Source organism: Anabrus simplex, chromosome 2 (assembly GCF_040414725.1).
Source record: "Anabrus simplex isolate iqAnaSimp1 chromosome 2, ASM4041472v1, whole genome shotgun sequence".
NCBI lineage: Eukaryota > Metazoa > Arthropoda > Insecta > Orthoptera > Tettigoniidae > Anabrus > Anabrus simplex.
This window is the reverse complement of record NC_090266.1, coordinates 608,971,632-608,989,924: the sequence shown is the minus strand read 5'-3', so window position 1 is coordinate 608,989,924 and position 18,293 is coordinate 608,971,632. Positions and strand designations below refer to the sequence as shown.

At 39.7% G+C, this 18,293-nt stretch overlaps 1 protein-coding gene across 3 annotated transcripts in view; it reads left to right on the top strand.

Moving 5' to 3' along the window:
* Positions 1 to 18,293, top strand: part of tw (Protein O-mannosyl-transferase 2) — a 213,547-nt gene that overhangs the window by 128,048 nt on the left and 67,206 nt on the right. The window lies entirely within an intron of this gene.

Below are 18,293 nucleotides of genomic sequence, written 5' to 3'. Positions count from 1 at the left end.
TATTCAAGTATCATTCAAGGCATATATTTTCTCACTGCAAGTTGTGTGGTTAAGCTCATTTTTAATATGCATAACGATGCATTTGTTTCTACATTCGGCCCTGTTTTTCATCTCTTCGTAAGATGTGTATTGTTTAATGTAACACCTTGTGTAAAAATTGGGTTAAATGAAGGAGTTATATCATGTTCATAATCATGCTTTCACGTCTCTGCACAATATTTAAAAATGAAATTTACCGTTGGTCTTTATAGCTATTGTTGAAAGTGAAGGAGAATTTCCTCTTGTATATGTTTATCAGGAACTCAAGGGAGACTTCATTAGCTAGTCGGAACATAGAAAAAATTACGAACTCTTCTCAGAAGAACTCTTAAGGTTTCACTTTACTTTTTCCTGCCTGCTGGCTCTTCGGAATTGTATGCGCGTGTGTTTTATATTCAGGAATCACTCAAGACGAATATTTTCACACTGCAGGATGTGTGGTTAAGACTATTTTTAATATGTATAACTTTCCCTGTTTTTATCTCCTTGTAAGATGTGTATTGTTTAATTTCCTGTTGTGTATGTTTATCAGGAACTCAAACGAGACTTCATTAGTTAGTCGGAACATTGAAAGTATGATGAACTCTTCCCAGAAGAACTCTTAAGGTTTCACCTTACTTTTTCCTGCCTGCTGGCTCTTTAGAATTGTGTGCGCGTGCGTCTTTTATTCAAGAATCTTTCAAATTCAAATATTTTCGCACTGCAAGTTGTGTGGTTAAGCTTATTTTTAATATGTACAACTTTTGCTCTCTCAACGATGCATGTGTTTCTACATTCGTCCCCGTTTTTATCTCCTCGTGAGATATATTATTTAATGTAACACCTTGTGTAAAAAATGGGTTAAATGAAAGGAGTTACATCACGTTCAAGATCATGCTTTCACGTCTTTGAAAAATGAAATTTACCGTTGGTCTTTATAGCTATTGTTGAGAGTGAAGGAGAATTTCCTGTTGTGTATGTTTATCAGGAACTCAAGGGAGACTTCATTATTTAATCGGAACATAGAAAAATGATGAACTCTTCTCAGAAGAACTCTTAAGGTTTCACTTTACTTTGTCCTGCCTGCTGGCTCTTCAGAAATGTGTGCGCGTGTGTTTTATACTCAGGAATCATTCAAGAAGAATATTTTCGCACTGCAAGATGTGTGGTTAAGGTTATTTTTTAACATGTATAACTTTTGCTTTCTCAACAATTCATTTGTTTCTATATTCATCCATGTTTTTATCTCCTTGCAAGATTTGTATTGTTTAATGTAACACCTTGTGTAATATGAATGCCTACACACTGGCCTATTTTCCCATTTTTTGGCTGATGATGACGCCAACACAGCGTCGAAACTAGTCCCAAGTGCAAATACATGTTATAAATAAACTATAACATTTTTGTATTGAAAAGGTGGACCCTTTCTAGTTTTTCCTATCTTCCATTCTCAGTTCAATACGGACCAAAAATGAAACTCTTATGTTTAAAGGAATTCAGTGCTCGTTGAAGTTTAAGTGTTTCTTCTCTTGTCATATCAACTAGAGCAACGTCACAATAATCAAGAATAGGAAGAACCAGTGTCTGTATTAGTTTGGCCTTAAGCTCAAATGGAAATACATCCCTATGCCATTTAAGAGGGTGAAGCGCTCCAAAAATCTTTTTACAGATGATTTTCGTGTGATCAGACCAATCAAGTGTTTCATTCATAATTACGCCAAGATTTTAAACTGTTTTACTGAAGGGAATAGTGTTTACCATTCAGTAGGATAGGCGGGATTGCAATATTGTTTGAGCAGTTCAGTAATTTTCGTGTTCCAATTATGATTGCCTGAGATTTTGCGGAGTTTAGTATAAGAGAATTTCGTTGTGCATATATACTAAGTCGTCAGAGGTCATTGTTAATATCTTGTATTGTTTCATCTAAGTCTGAAGTCTTGCAGTGTCGATAAATCTGAAGATCGTCAGCATAGAGGTGGTGTGTGTTGTTTCCTGTCACAGATGGTATGTCATTGATATAAATACAGGAAAGTAAGGGCCCAAGAATACTGCCCTGTGGGGCACCACTAAGTTTCATTTTCCATTTAGAGAACTGGTCGTTTACTGTTACACGCTGTTGACGGTTACTCAAATAAGAACTAAAAAACTTGAGTGCAGACAGGTTAAAATTTAGCAGTTCCATTTTCTTTATCATAGTCTGAATGTCTATAGTGTCAAAAGCGCTACTGAAGTCGAGAAGGATAAGTATAGTAAGCAGTCATTTGTCCATAGCATTTCTAATGTCTTCAGTAACCTTCAAAAGTGCTGTCGTGGTACTGTGCCCCTTCTTAAATCCAGACTGCAAAGGGTCCAAAAGAGCATTTTTATTTAGGTACTCCAGAACTTGCTTGTATACTAAACGTTCAAAGGCTTTAGAAAGCGCAGGGAGTATGGACACCGGACGATTGAGGGTGCTTGTGGGTCTAAACTCTTAGGTACCGGTATAATATTGGCTGTTTTCCAGACAGTTGAGAAAGTTCCATTTAGTAAAACAATAGTTCAGTATGTGCGTCGGTATAGGCAGGATAGTACCCATAATGTTATGTATAAAACCAATAGGATTATCATCTACACCTGTGGCCTTTGATTTAATCGAGTACAAAGCCTTATTAACCTGATTTTCTGTGACACTGTGAAATGTGAATGGTGGACTGGCTGGAGGGGAGGGCGGTGAGTCGGTGCAGTTAACTGGGGTAGGTTGAATATTTATTCTACTAAAGTAATCGTTCAGTTCGTCAAGTGGAATGTCAGGAGTTGTCTGTCTCTGTTGATGTTTTCCTATTCCCAGAGCTCTAAGTTGGTCCCATGCACGATTACAATTTATGTTGTTAGCTAAATTCCGGAAATATGCACATTTTTAATTTCTGATTAATTGCTTTGTGCGATTTCTTAAGATGCGGTAAGATTCGAAGTCTGTGTCATCTAGGGTTTGTGTATAATGTCAAAATAACGAGTCACGGTGGGCCATCATTCTCTTGGTTTCATCATCTAGCCATGGACAAGAAGGGCGAGAAACCTTTATTCGACGTTTGGGGGCATGTTTGTCATATAAGTTCTTTACCATCGTATTAAACAAGTTAACTTTAGCGTCAGTATCATTTAGACTCCGTATATCGTCCCACGGTAGTTTATAAGCGTCATATTTCAAGTAATCCAAGTTTAAGTCCTTCGTATTTCTGACAGTTATGTATTTGGGTTTGTATTTAGGCACTTTGAGGGAATATGATAAATATATAAGGCTGTGGGTCGAAATGGAAAGTACAGGGATTTGCCCATGGGTCATTACTTTACCTGGGTTGTTTGTTATAATGAGATCTATGAGTGTGTGTGATGAACGGTTTACGTGGTTCATGGGTTGTAGTGGGAGAATAGTCATGTTACAACTAGTAAACAAATCTACTAATCGTTTACTGTCATGAGTCGTATTAAGTAGGTTACAGTTAAAGTAACCCATAATGATTATGTGTTCATAAATAGCCTGGAAGTCTAGTGAAGACGTTTTGAATTCGGTCATATCAGTTACACCAGGCGGTTTGTATATGACAGAAATCATCACTTTTTGTCTGTTGACATTTACTTCAACGAACATGAATTCCGGCTGTATTCATACATCCTGGGAAGAAGTACACATCATTCGGCTCTTTAGATCATTTCTACAGTAAATCGCTGTCCCGCCACCACGCCTTCCATCCGGCCGATCGAAACGTATTAGATCATATTGATCGATATCAACCATGGAGGAAGAATGCTAGGAGTCAGCCAGATTTCAGAGATGCAAAGTATATGTAAATTATTTTCTGTTACCGACTTGGAATTCAGGAAATCTGTTAGGAATGTACGAGTTTTCCAGGGATTTTTCGATGATACAGACCACTATCTGATCTGTAGCAAACTAAGTATCTCTAGGCCTAGGGTAGAGAAAGTGAAATCTGTCTGCAAACGAATAAGGGTAGAAAATCTCCAGGACGAGGAAATTAGACAGAAGTACATGGATATGATTAGTGAGATTAGGTTCAGGATATAGAAAGTGAATGGGTGGCATACAGGGATGCTGTAGTAGAAACAGCAAGGGAATGCCTAGGAACAACTGTGTGTAAAGATGGGAAAAGGCGAACATCTTGGTGGAATGATGAAGTGAGAGCAGCTTGTAAACGTAAAAAGAAGGCTTATCAGAAATGGCTCCAAACAAGGGCCGAGGCAGACAGGGATTTGTACGTAGATGAAAGGAAGAGAGCGAAACAAATAGTTGTTGAATCCAAAAAGAGGTCTTGGGAAGATTTTGGTAATAACCTGGAAAGGCTAGGTCAAGCAGCAGGGAAACCTTTCTGGACAGTAATAAAGAATCTTAGGAAGGGTGGGAAAAAAGAAATGAACAGTGTTTTGAGCAATTCAGGTGAACTCATAATAGATCCCAGGGAATCACTGGAGAGGTGGAGGGAATATTTTGAATATCTTCTCAATGTAAAAGTAAATCTTCCTGGTGGTGTTGCGAACTGCCAAGCTCATGGGGAGGAGGAAAATGATGTTGGTGAAATTACACTTGAGGAAGTGGAAAGGATGGTAAATAAACTCCATTGTCATAAAGCAGCAGGAATAGATGAAATTAGACCTGAAATGGTGAAGTATAGTGGGAAGGCAGGGATGAAATGGCTTCATAGAGTAGTAAAATTAGCATGGAGTGTTGGTAAGGTACCTTCAGATTGGACAAAAGCAGTAATTGCACCTATCTATAAGCAAGGGAACAGGAAGGATTGCAACAACTATCGAGGTAACTCATTGATTAGAATACCAGGCAAAGTATTCACTAGCATCTTGGAAGGGAGGGTGCGATCAGTCATTGAGAGGAAGTTAGATGAAAACCAGTGTGGTTTCAGACCACAGAGAGGCTGTCAGGATCAGATTTTCAGTATACGCCAGGTAATTGAAAAATGCTACAAGAGGAATAGGTAGTTGTGTTTATGTTTCGTAGATCTAGAGAAAGCATATGACAGGGTACCGAGGGAAAAGATGTTCGCTATACTGGGGGACTATGGAATTAAAGGTAGATTATTAAAGGCAATCAAAGGCATTTATGTTGACAATTGGGCTTCAGTGAGAATTGATGGTAGAATGAGTTCTTGGTTCAGGGTACTTACAGGGGTTAGACAAGGCTGCAATCTTTCACCTTTGCTGTTCATAGTTTACATGGATCATCTGCTGAAAGATATAAAATGGCAGGGAGGGATTCAGTTAGGTGGCCTATGCTGACGACTTGGTCTTAATGGCAGACTGTGCCGAAAGCCTGCAGTCTAATATCTTGGAACTTGAAAAGAGGTGCAATGTGCATGGTATGAAAATTAGCCTCTCGAAGACTAAATTGATGTCAGTAGGTAAGAAATTCAACAGAATTGAATATCAGTTTGGTGATACAAAGCTAGAAGAGGTCGACAATTTCAAGTATTTAGGTTGTGTGTTCTCCCAGGATGGTAATATAGTAAGTGAGATTGAATCAAGGTTTCGTAAAGCTAATGCAGTGAGCTTGCAGTTGTGATCAACAGTATTTGGTAAGAAGGAAGTCAGCTCCCAGATGAAACTATTTTTACATCGGTCTGTTTTCAGACCAACTTTGCTTTATGGGAGCGAAAGCTGTGTGGACTCAGGATATCTTATTCATAAGTTAGAAGTAACAGACATGAAAGTAGCAAGAATGATTGCTGGTACAAACAGGTTGAACAATGGCAGGAGGGTACTCGGAATGAGGAGATAAAGGCTAATTTAGGAATGAACTCGATGGATGAAGCTGTACGCATAAACCGGCTTTGGTGGCGGGGTCATGTGAGGCGAATGGAGGAGGATAGGTTACCTAGGAGAATAATGGACTCTGTTATGGAGGGTAAGAGAAGTACAGGTAGACCAATTCAATGATGGTTAGACTCGGTTTCTAACGATTTAAAGATAAGAGGTATAGAACTAAATGAGGCCACAACACTAGTTGCAAATCGAGGATTGTGGCGACATTTAGTAAATTCACATAGGCTTGCAGACTGAACGCTGAAAGGCATATCAGTCAATAATGATAATGTATGTATGTATGTATGTATGTATGTATGTATGTATGTATGTATGTATGTATGTATGTATGTATGTATGTATGTATAGTATTGCTTGAATTTCGTCGTAATGCGCCGGAAGAGAAAGAGCATTTACATGGCAACACTGTAGGCTGTAAGAAGAGGACAACAATGCTTGTTTCAACAGAGTACCTGCTGAGAAGGGAGAGACCGGGAGGGAGGGATTGATACCGTCACTGCCAAGGTCAGGTCCATGTGCACAATAACTGTCTAGCTGAATACTAAGAATTCCAATAAGTAGATTATAAGATAACAATATGCTATTTAGAAGAAGGAAACTCACCTCGACTTCCTGGAGAATGAGACAGCTAACAATCACTTGCAGGCACTTACACACACATTCACACATTCTTAAGAACAATATAATAATAATAACAACAATAATAATTACAAGGAACATAGTTGTTATTGTTTATCCCACTAAAACTTTAAAGATTTCAAATCCGCATTCGTGGTAATAATCTTCTTAGTGCCGTGTGGAAGCAGAACTACAATACGACCATGTAGCGTCCACACATTTCTCATGCCGAATCTGTCCCGTGCAGAATTTAAAATTGCCTTACGTGTTCTTGTCAGCGATTCAGTGATCAGTATTTTCGTGCCTGTTAGCTTGCGCTTAGCACCCCACACGTGTTCACGTTCCCAGTAGCGAGCGAACTTGACGATAATCGGCCACTTACCCGCTATTAGTACCTCTGCTGATGTCCTCTGAGGCTTTCCAATTCGATGGATTCTATCGATCCCTTCCATGGGCACTTCCAACTCTAGATGTTTGGAGAATACGTCCTTCACTTTTCTATAAATGTCTTCATTTGGCTCCTTGGCGATACCATGTATGAGCAAGCAGTTTCTTCTACTGTACTGCTCTGCCTCATCCAGTAGCTCGTCTTGTTCCTCCAGTTTATGTTCAAGACCATTTAGTTCATCTCTAAGCAACTTGAGTTCACTGGTTATCGCTGACCTAAATTCCATGAATTCCTGCCTCAAGGAAGCTAGGGAGTTACCAGCAGGGTTGGTTGTGCTGGAGCCTTGGGAGCCATCAACAAGTTCTAGGCGTCCTTCGAACCTGTTCATAGCTGCTTCAAATTTATCCAGTCTTTCGTGTGCACCTTTGACAGAAGGCATCTTCCAACGTACACTAGTTACAACTTAACACCACTTTTCACACAACTTATGGACTATATATGCTGTTTTAAATGCAGTTAGCGCGGGATAAACACGGGGCACACTCACAGCGTCACCTCAAAGTCCGGTAGACAAAGTAGACAATGGGCTCAGCTGACAGTAGACTCTCCAAAATTTAAAACTTTGAATAACGACTTTCATTTAAAAACCATAGCAATGCACGGGTATCTTGCTAGTAGCCTATAAATGAAAATGATTCTGTTGTCAAGTAGGGAAATAATTTATATTAGTGTGAGAATACTCCTCAAATGTTGACTATTTGGCAATTGAATTTTATGAAATGACTCATTGCAACATAACAGATAAAGTTATTTCAGTTTGAGTGTTCCCTCGTATGGTGTAATAAATAGTATTTGAGTAACATGCAGTACAACTACTCTTCTGCATTTATTCATAAATTTGTTTCGGGTTTAATGACAATATTCATACTTCCTTGAATAATTTTCTGCTTAAGTAGAGAAGACTACGTAATTGAAGGTTTCTATCAGTGTATGCCACTTTGTTTCAAAATACCTGAAACCAGATTATTTGGACCATAATTCTGAAGTTTATATCAGTAGGGTCCTGGCACAGGGACTAATGGACAAGATGGCAGCTGTGCGCAACCACCTCTGATACCCTGAGGCAATAGAATGACTTCATCCATTTTGCTTGCCTTCTTCTAGGCTACTTTTTTCATAATTATATGACTCTGAAGTAGTCCTTACTCGGCTTAATTTTCCTAACCGGTTGTCCTTCTCAGCTTTACAGTAGTCCTTGGTGGAGTGGTGTAATAACTGTGGTATTTTCTTTCTTTGTAGATGGGAGGGTGGTGGAATACTGCTCTAAGAAGCAACTGAAAGGGCAGTTCAAAGACTTCTAATTTAGGACCGTGGGCTGGTGACTACCGTTCTCCTAGCTGAGTCTTTCATTATTTATACTCGCATATAGAACTAAGCTCTGCATTCAGGAAACAAAACTGGTTTGAATAATAATAATAATAATAATAATAATAATAATAATAATAATAATAATAATAATAATAATAAAAATAATAATAATCCTGACCTAACAGAATAAACTGTTACAGGTCAAGGTTCAAACATCAAAAAATTTCACACACAGTAATTATTATTATGCAAATACTGGAGTTGACACGTAACTCAGCTGCTCGCCACAGACAGAGTGATCTTTGTATATTGTCATACTCTAGATGAGATCTGCAGTGTCAACTGAAACATTCTACTCTTAGATAAGGGCATGAGAATGCTGACGAATCAAGATAATAAATAATGGTACGCGGCCTCCGAAGAGGCCTGATGCAGGTCTTTCAAGTTGACATCGTATAAGTGACCTGCGGGTCTATGAGCATGAGGTCCTATCTATGATGAATTCTAATGATGAAGGCCGCACACACACTCAGCTACCGAGCTATCTGAATTAACCAATGAAGGTTAAAATCCTCTACCTGTCCAGGAATCAAACCCCAGACCCCCTCGATGTAAGGCCAGCACACTAACCATTTAGCCATGGAGCTGGACATATTCAAGATAAGAGCGTGTGAATGCTGACACAGAACACTTCTTAAAAGTAGGACATGCAGCTGCAAGGTCTCAGATAACACCTCACTAACAAAGAATACAAAGTAGAGGTCTGCATTATCTCTGATTTTTACCGGCGAGTACCGCTCGCCTCTCTGGCTCTCGGGAGTATGTGGCCGAGCGTCCTGTGCAGCCGGTTGCGGGCTACCGATCATCAGCGACTGGCCGAGCGTGCCAAACGCTCGGTCGGTCGCCAGTAACCGGCGGACTCAGTGCTAGCAAGCCAGCGAGCTGCGCTTCGCCGGACTCGAGATCATAGGCCACTACTTTACATCAATCCTCACCTATTTCTTTTACAAATGTCTTTCGTTTTTTACTATCAGTTCTATAACCTAAATATTACAATTGTATATGTTACATCTGAAGTGTGTTAATATGTTGCAGACTATTGGATTTTCGTCTTTGAGGTGATCATGTATTCCAATAATTGTAACGTTATGAACTGTAATGTCTTCATATAGTATTTTGTTCCGTTCGCTAGATAAACGTGGACACAGTAATAGTGGGCTATGTGTAGCCTATCTCCAGACTTGGCCACATATACACTGTACTAATATCAAATGCAAGATCAAGAAGAAATGCACGATTGTTTTTAAACAAATACGCATCAATTTTCTTTTTACAAGCGTTAATTTATAAACAAATTATGACCTGTAAATAAAGTTATATGTGAATCATAACTATACAATTCGTTTTTCGTCATTGGTGCTGCCTGATGCACAGGATTCATTTGTGTTCCTGGAGCTACTACTACAGCTGGCGGTTTGCACTTCTTCCTGTGAAGTAAATGAAAGTAGAATCATACATTCATAGCGTTTGAGGAATGTTTCCTTTCTTGTGATTACGTGGTATGTTCAGAATACTTACGAAATTGTGATGGATCAATAAGAGATCATCCACCTTGTCTGATTCCAAGCACGAACTTTTGCTGGACAGCAGGTGACCGGCCTGGCTAAAATTTCTCTCGCTGGCAGCACTAGTGGCAGAAATGCAGAGAACTCTTCTGGCTACTACCGACCGCCTTGGAAATAACTCCGCATGCGTTTTCCACCACTTAAAAATGTGTCATTCGGCACAGCTACAGTCGGATTTGGAGAGCGAAAGCTACCTGTCGAGATCATTAGTAGTATTTGTGTGTCCATATTCGTCGTCCTCATCCGAACTCCAGTCAACCTTGGACTTTTTCATGGAAAGAACTTGGTCACTGTTTGCTTGAATGGGCTCTAAAAATGAACAAAACATCCGTAATGCATTCCTGTCACCTTTAAATATGTATAAAACTTAGTATTACTGATTGCTTAAAAGCCATATTTCCAGTGAATTCCTATACATATCTCAGAAATTACATCAAAACGCATTGCGGAATATTTAGGCTGCGAACCCTTCCCAAATATTTGGGCACCATTGTCGCTCGTATTTTTTCAGCCTTTTCTTTAATATGCCGTGATACAGTGGTAGGGTGCGGAAGAACATCTTCTATTATTGACTTTGCCAAAAGTAGCGCCAACATTGATCAGCTCCTGCGAATAATCTTGAAGCCAATATTACTACAAGTATTTAACGGTAGCAAATCTATTCCACTCATATCGACCAACTTATCAACACCAACTTTCTTTATGCTGCTTGGTACTGCACGTGTTCGGTGGAATTCTGATCCTCAGTTACTTTTGCAGTGCCAAATTATACCTGTTGTGCTTGGCTGGTAAGAAAGTACAGTATCACATGTGGCACACTGCATGAACCCAGAAGAAGCCTGCGTGACAGGATCCACTATAAGTGCAAACGATTTCCAAGCTTAACTCTTCGCCTCCTCTTCCGACATATCTTTCTTCTTCAGGACTAACGAGCCGCTCCTAATTCTCTCCAGAATACGTCCCTTCGTTTCTTGAATGCAGCGTTTACGACTTATACTTGGTTGATCTATAACGCTGTCTGCACTGCTCAAAGCCCAGTCACCAACTGGTTTTACACACGATTTCTAATGCGAATCTGCACTGTTGAGCGCACGGCGGTTTTACTGTCACTGACCGGGATTATGATTACGCTCGAGCGCCCGGCAGGGCTCGACCGTTCCACTGATAACCGAGAGGTGAAGGACGGCCGGCCACATGGTCCATTAGACGGCCACAGCCTTACCGCAGTGTGGGCTTTTCCCAGCCGTCGAGCAGCGGCACGAAGTGGGCAATGCTCGAGCGGTTGTTTTCTTCCAAATGCAGAGCTCTAATACAAAGCATCATTCCCATGTCTGCCATCTACTTAGAAGAACTTATATTTTTTATAACTTATATAACATCAAGGTTATGAGCATTGTGTACCTATATGTATGTAGAGTTAGGGAATGAAGTAAGTGCAAGGGTTTAAAACATTGTTCTATTTAGGTCTGAAGAGAGTGAGGGAATCTGTACTTTTCTTTGTTTCTGATTCCTACTGATTTACTTTTGTTTGGAATTCTCTTCAGTCAAACTGTAGTAACAATTACTCTTAAAAATAATTATATAATTTTGAAATGTACTTGTATGTTTATTTGTTTTAAGGACATCAGTCACTGGTATAAAACTTTCTGTAAAGCACAACTATTCTTTATACTTTCCTGTTTCTTTGCAATCAGATTTCATTCTACGCCCTATGAATTTTTACATCTTGGTGTTGTACAGTCATGCCAACGTTTTACTGAAACAATCTTTACTCGATTAATACATTTCATTTTTTCATTATCCATCATTTTTTATGAATTTAGAGGGTCTTTTCCTATACAGTAGGATATGGATTCTTGTCCAGCAGAGTCACTGGAACTTCTGTACGGAAGCAGCTGTGGTCTTAATTAAGGTACAGCCCCAGAATTTGCCTGGTGTGAAAATGGGAAACTATGGAAAACCATCTTCAGTGCGGCCAACAATGGGGCTTAAACCCACTGTCTCCCAAATGCAAGTTCACAGCTGTGTGTCCCTAACTGCATGGCCAACTTGCTTGGTAAAGGTATAATTGAACTGGTCACTGATCGCTTAAATAGTTGTAATGAATTCTTTCAATAAAAAATTGTACATAGGTTGTTGCCGAAGAAGAGCTCATACAACAATCAGGTTGAACGTAATAATAATTTTATTTGTTTTACATCCGTCCTTAATGCTAGTTCTTAACAGACACCAGGTTGTTGAAATTTTGGCCTACAGGAATTCTTTTACATGGGAAAACCAATGACACTAGCTTGTTACCTTTAAAACAACCACCTTAGCTGGATTTGTACCCATGAACTTGGGCTCAGAAAGACAACTAGCAGACTGAGCCACTCAGGATAGCAGTCAAGTTGATAGATGAGACTTATCCTGTACTAATTAAAAACCCAGAACACCCTTTACAAGTTCCAGCTATAAAACGAGAACAGCACAACACAAGCAGCCAGATTTAAACAACTCTCATCTTACCCTAGTTATGGCAGCTGCTGTTGAAACTGCATCACTCAGTGACTGATATCCCGTTGCACTCTTTTGGGGCATTGATAAATGATTGGTTACAGATTACTACTGGAATTAAATTGTCAAGAGGGACCGAAGATCGTAGAAAATCTTGGTCCCTCCTCCAGTGGCACAAATTTCACATGCACCAACAGAGACTTGAAACTGGAATGTAGCATTGAAAGACTGTATCTAACCGCCTGATCAGTCCCTTAACTCCCCACACAGTGAGGAGCTTTATTTTCTATTATTTCATCCCTTAAACCTTCACATCGTGAAGAGGTTGGTTTTTTTTTTTTATTTTATTTTTTTCTTTTTTTTTTTCTTTTTTTCTTTTAGCCATTGAACCCTGCTTGCAGATCCCAGTAGGACGAAGTCACACATATGTATGACAGTGCTGGACAGATAATGCATTAACAAATGTTTTCAACCATACCTCCACACTGGGGATGGTTATTAAAATGAGTTTGTCCTCTAAAACAACAATCAATCACTGAGCGAGTAGGCTGTGTGGTTAGGGTTGCAATTTTGTGAGCTTCATTCGTGAGATGGTGCGTTTGAATCGCATCGTCGGCAGCCCTGAATATGATTTTTCCATGGTTTCTGTTTTCACACTGTACCCTAATTAACGCCATGGCCACTTCCTTCACAATCCTCGCCCTTTCCCATCCTTGTGTCGCTGAAAACGTTCAATTTGTTAGTGTGACATTAAACCACTAGTAAAAAAAACCAAACCAATCAATGATTTACACACTTACTATAGCCTATGTAGGCTAGCAGTACTACTGGCCTAAATATCCCAATCCTTTATATGAGGCTGCAACAACAACAGCTGTTTCTTTATGTAGGGATTTTCCAAGACAGCAGCGCTATTCCCCTCACCTCTCCCAACAGGCAAAGTCGTGCTTGGAGTATGCAACTTCTCCTCACTGACCTTGCCTCATCCCAACCCACTCTAGCTACCGCAAACATACAGTAGTTTGCTACTGCTGCCTGAAGAGTTATTGGAAAGCTTTTTTGTAACTTCATTTAAAATTTAAACATAGACCAAAATGGTTTAGCACATAATCTGCTTAGAATGGCCTCATATACCACCATTTTAATGGACTTCATTTATTTCAATTACAACCTGTATAATATTTTGACAACTGAAATTATTTTCTACTCTAAAGCATAATAAAAGTTAATATTTCCAGAGTAAGTGGATATCTGTAGTAGAATAATTGCATGTAGTGTGAGTTTTTTTCTTTTTTCCAGGCTACACACTCTTAACTAACTTTATAAGAAAGATTGCAATAGCCTAAATCTTCAGTATGTGCCTGAGTTATATGACACATTTTACCAACTCTCATGTGATGAACAGGCATTAGTACTCCTGAATACATCACCATATATGAGCCTGTAAGGAGAAGAGGAGGAAATATGGAACAAACTTTGAGAAGATTGACTACATTCCTTTACAGTGTTGACAACATACTAGTGTGCGTTTAAATACTTTCTGCAACATTTTCATGATAACACAACGATGCAAAATAAAGGGCAGAGACATTGCCCCTAAAGGTGATAGAAGATTATATAAAATAGACCTCTTTTGACATCGTTGTGATTTGATATGAACCCAATCCATTATAGTTTGAATACATCTATTAGAGCCAGTCTAGAAAGCCAAGAATAATGGCCGAGAGGATTTGTTGTGTTGACCACATGACACCTCGTAACCTGCAGGCCTTCGGGCTGAGCAGCGGTCGCTTGGTATTCCAAGGTTCTTCAGGGCTGTAATGCCATGGGGCTAGTTTAGTTACATCTGTTAGAGACTGCTTAAAGGAGCAGTCTGGTCTAGAATCACTTGTCAGTATGATTTCCTACAAAAATGGAAGGAAGAAGTGCAAGAATGACGGTTTTTACCAATTTCAATGCAGTTACAAAAAGCAAAAATATGCTGCTTGATAAAACATGTGGCATCACTTATTCTTCTCACTGCAGATCATATATGTTATAGACATTTAATTGTAGCCTATAGCTGCTAAAAAAATGAGCACATGGTATTGTATTTTCATCGCATCATTTAATATTTTATCAAACTTAATTTGAATTATTATCAAAATATAATTCATATTCATCTCCATTGTAGATACAAACCCTGTGGATATCCACAACAAACATCATATACTGTATATAGGTTCAGTTGTTTCTGTGTACTTGTGAGGAGCTTACAAAACGCCATGTGCGTATTTCTTCTTTTTTAGTGACTGTACATTTGAGTGTTAAAACCATCCCAGTAAAACATGATTGTCTAATTCTACTAATATATGAAGAAGAAAAAAAACAGTTACTTAGGCTGGTAGAACATCCTCACCAGCACCAGTTCCTTGATAATTTCCATCAGGTTCAGTTAACTTCTTTCTAATCCAATTCAGTACACTTGAATTTTATGAACAATTGCAACTCCTGAATGAATCCGACTGACCTAATTCTAACACACTACCAGTACTCATAAGAAGAAAAGATTGTTGCCGAGGCAGTAGCTGGTACAAGCAAAGATAATCTTGAAACTGTTATGCATACTATATAAACTACTTTCAAATGAATGGAAAATAATATTTTGTTTAGCATATGGCATTACAGATACAATATGTACGTACATGATTTTGGAAATCAAACTATATTCTTATGTCCAGGTTGTTCATGTAACTAATTGTCTCTGGAAATACATGAGCAAAATCACTGATGTCACCACTGTACTTTGTTTTTTGGGCATTCAGTGATAATATATTAGATTGTCGGCTTAGAGGCACCCCAATCGCAGTTAGGTTTAAAAGTTCTTTTCCATTTGTAGTGGAAGTCTGCACAGTTACCATAGCCTGATCATATCCTGTTAAGAGTAGACGAGGTTTTATGAGGATGCTCAAATCCAGGTGACAGTGACGAGCTGATTTGTGGCCTAGTATCTTGTCTTCCATGCCATTCATTAGTTATATTGAAGATGGTATGTGTTGCGACCATAGAAAAACTGCCAGGTATTTCCAACTACTTTTGAGTTGCATGACCCTGATCAGTTACCAGCATTGTACCAGACATTGATTCCAATCAGCAAAGAAAAGAAAGGTAATCTAATGGACAGTAGCAGTGATTGGGAATTGGAAGTGTAGGGGCACAAAAATTTAGAGACAACAAAATGTACTGGGAGTCTGGGGGGGGGGGGGGGGGTATAGTAGGGGGTAAACAACAACATTGAAATAAACAGATACAAAATGGTAAGTTTTTGTTACTCTGAGCAATTTTTGACAAAGTAGTAAAGGTTGACAAATTTACCAACTTAACTGCCATAATAATAGTATTTTGAGATTTTGATTAAATACTATATAACATAACTTTCACCAAAGGAACAATTACACAGATATTACAATTAAATAGAAGTATGGTGTTGCCATTGATGCTTTCACGGCCTGTACTTATAGACATGATATAGGCTTTTGGGCTTATGCCATGTCAAGAAAATAAGATGAAAATCTTTACATTTTGCAGAGAACTTTGCTCTGCGTCTTCAGAAAAATCTTGTCTGTTCATGAGGAAGGCTTCTCAAAGAATGAGGTTTGAATTTAGGCATTATAATAGAAGTGGAAGTGGAACGTTCATTCGTCACCAAATGGCTCACTGGATGCAGCACAGTGCTAGCGTTCGAAGGGGAAGCTGACGGAACTATCAGAATCAGTCTGAGAGGGAGTCATACAATATAACAGGTGTACACACATATGAAAGTATGACATTAACACAAGCCGGGAATGAAACATCTGGTGATGAGGAACGTGCGAATATGGAAAACACCAAAATGAAATAACAATAGCGAAGGGACAGGGAAGGGAACTACGTACATAAATCCTTAATGGCTGGCAACTACATATTCAAACCCCACGGCACTTAATGCCCCTGAAAGGACTTTGGCCTCCCAGCGACCGCTGCTCAGCCCAAAGGCCTGCAGATTACGAGGGGTCGTGTGGTCAGCGTGACGCATCCTCTCGGCCATTATTCTGGGCTTTCAGGACCGGGGCCGCCATCTCACCGTCAGATAGCTCCTCAATTCGAATCACGTAGGCTGAATGGACCTCGAACCAGCCCTCAGGTCGAGATAAAAATCCCTGACCTGGCCGGGAATCGAACCCGGGGCCTCCGGGCGAGAGGCAGGCACGCTACCCCTACACCACGGGGATGGCAGCAACTACATATTACTTACTTGATAGCCAGTGTCTCTGTTGAAATTGTTAGGAATTCTACGTATTTCCACAGCTTCCCGTATAATCATGGACCTGTAGTGTCTAGTGTGGGTAAGAGCTCAACCATCTTGGAACATGACATCACGACCCGACGATAGAGCAAGTTCAGCTATTGCTGATTTGTCTGGCTGGATGAGACGAATATTTCGATCATGTTCCTTGATATGAGTACCAATGAACCAGCGTGTTTGGTCAATGTATACCTTGCCGCGAGTACAGGGAATTTCATATACCCCAGGATCTAAAAGTGGGGACAATTTGTCCTTGATTTTATCCAGACTGTGAGCAATTTTAGGAATGGTGCCAAACACGGTTTTTATATTGTTTGTGGAGGACCTTGGCAATTCGATCTGTGGTGTTGTGAATGTAAGACAGTAGGCAGTTCCCTTCACTTCTTCCTTCTGTGAGCTTTGCTTGGTCGTTTGTCTGGGATGCAGGGCTCTATGAATCTGCACATCTGTACTTCTGTTACAATGTCTAAATTCAAACCTCATTCTCTGAGAAGCCTTCCTTGTGAACAGGTGAGATTTTCTTCTGAAGATGCAGAGCATTCTCCAAAATGTAAAGAATTTTACCTTATTTTCTTTACACGGCATAAGCCCAAAGGCCTATATCATGTCTAAAAGTATGGTGTGTTTACACAATTAAAAAAAAAAAAGTCATTTGCTATTTGACTAAGAAAGTGACAGGTGCTATAGAACTACCCAGCCACAGTGATTGTGTCAGACTGCCAGACTGATGAATGCATGCCGCAAGCAGGTGAATCATATCTCATTGACCGTGACTTGGTGAAAATATACCCCTCCATTCCCTTCCTCATACCACATGCTAGATGTGCGATTACTATCTGATGGTACACACCTGTGTGAAGCCCCGAGCTTGGAAGGGAAAGCAGGGTAAAGAAGGTAATGGATTGGGTAATTACTGCTGAGCTATTCGGAGTGAAATGAAGTCTTGTCACCCTAACGTTGTCACCAGGAGCTGATGTGAACTCTTCGGTAGCAACTAGCAAAGTGAATGTTTCTCCCCTTTCAGGCATGCTGCAGCACATGGACTTACCCATATAAAAAACTCAATTAGTGAATAACAAACATTTTTTGGCATTAGATACTAATCGTGCTTCTACACGCTGCTGCACGAGTCCCCACTACTTGCTGTGGTGCTGTACATATCGGTCAGCTGTATCGAATGACTTTTTGTGTGTATTTTTGCTAAGTAATATTTTAATATGCAAAGAACATAAAGGAAATAATTAGCTGTATTCGTATTTGTACAAATTGTCTTTATTTAATTTTTTAATTCCTAGTTTTAGGTGGCTAAGATTGAATATAAATTTATTTTTTCTCCTCAAAGTGGTGGGGCAATTATCCCCTCACCAGGCGAGTTGGCCATGCGGTTAGGCGCGCACAGCTGTGAGCTTGCATCCGGGAGATAGTGGGTTCGAATCCACTGTTGCCAGCCTTAAAGATGGTTTTCCGTGGTTTCCCATTAAATAAAGCCACAGCCGCTTTCTTCCCACTTCTATCCCTTTCCTATCCCATTGTCGCCATAGGACCTCTCTCTGTTGGTGCGATGTAAAGCAGATTAAAAAAAGAATAATTACCCCCTCTCCCCATTCCCACCCCCCTCCCAATTGCC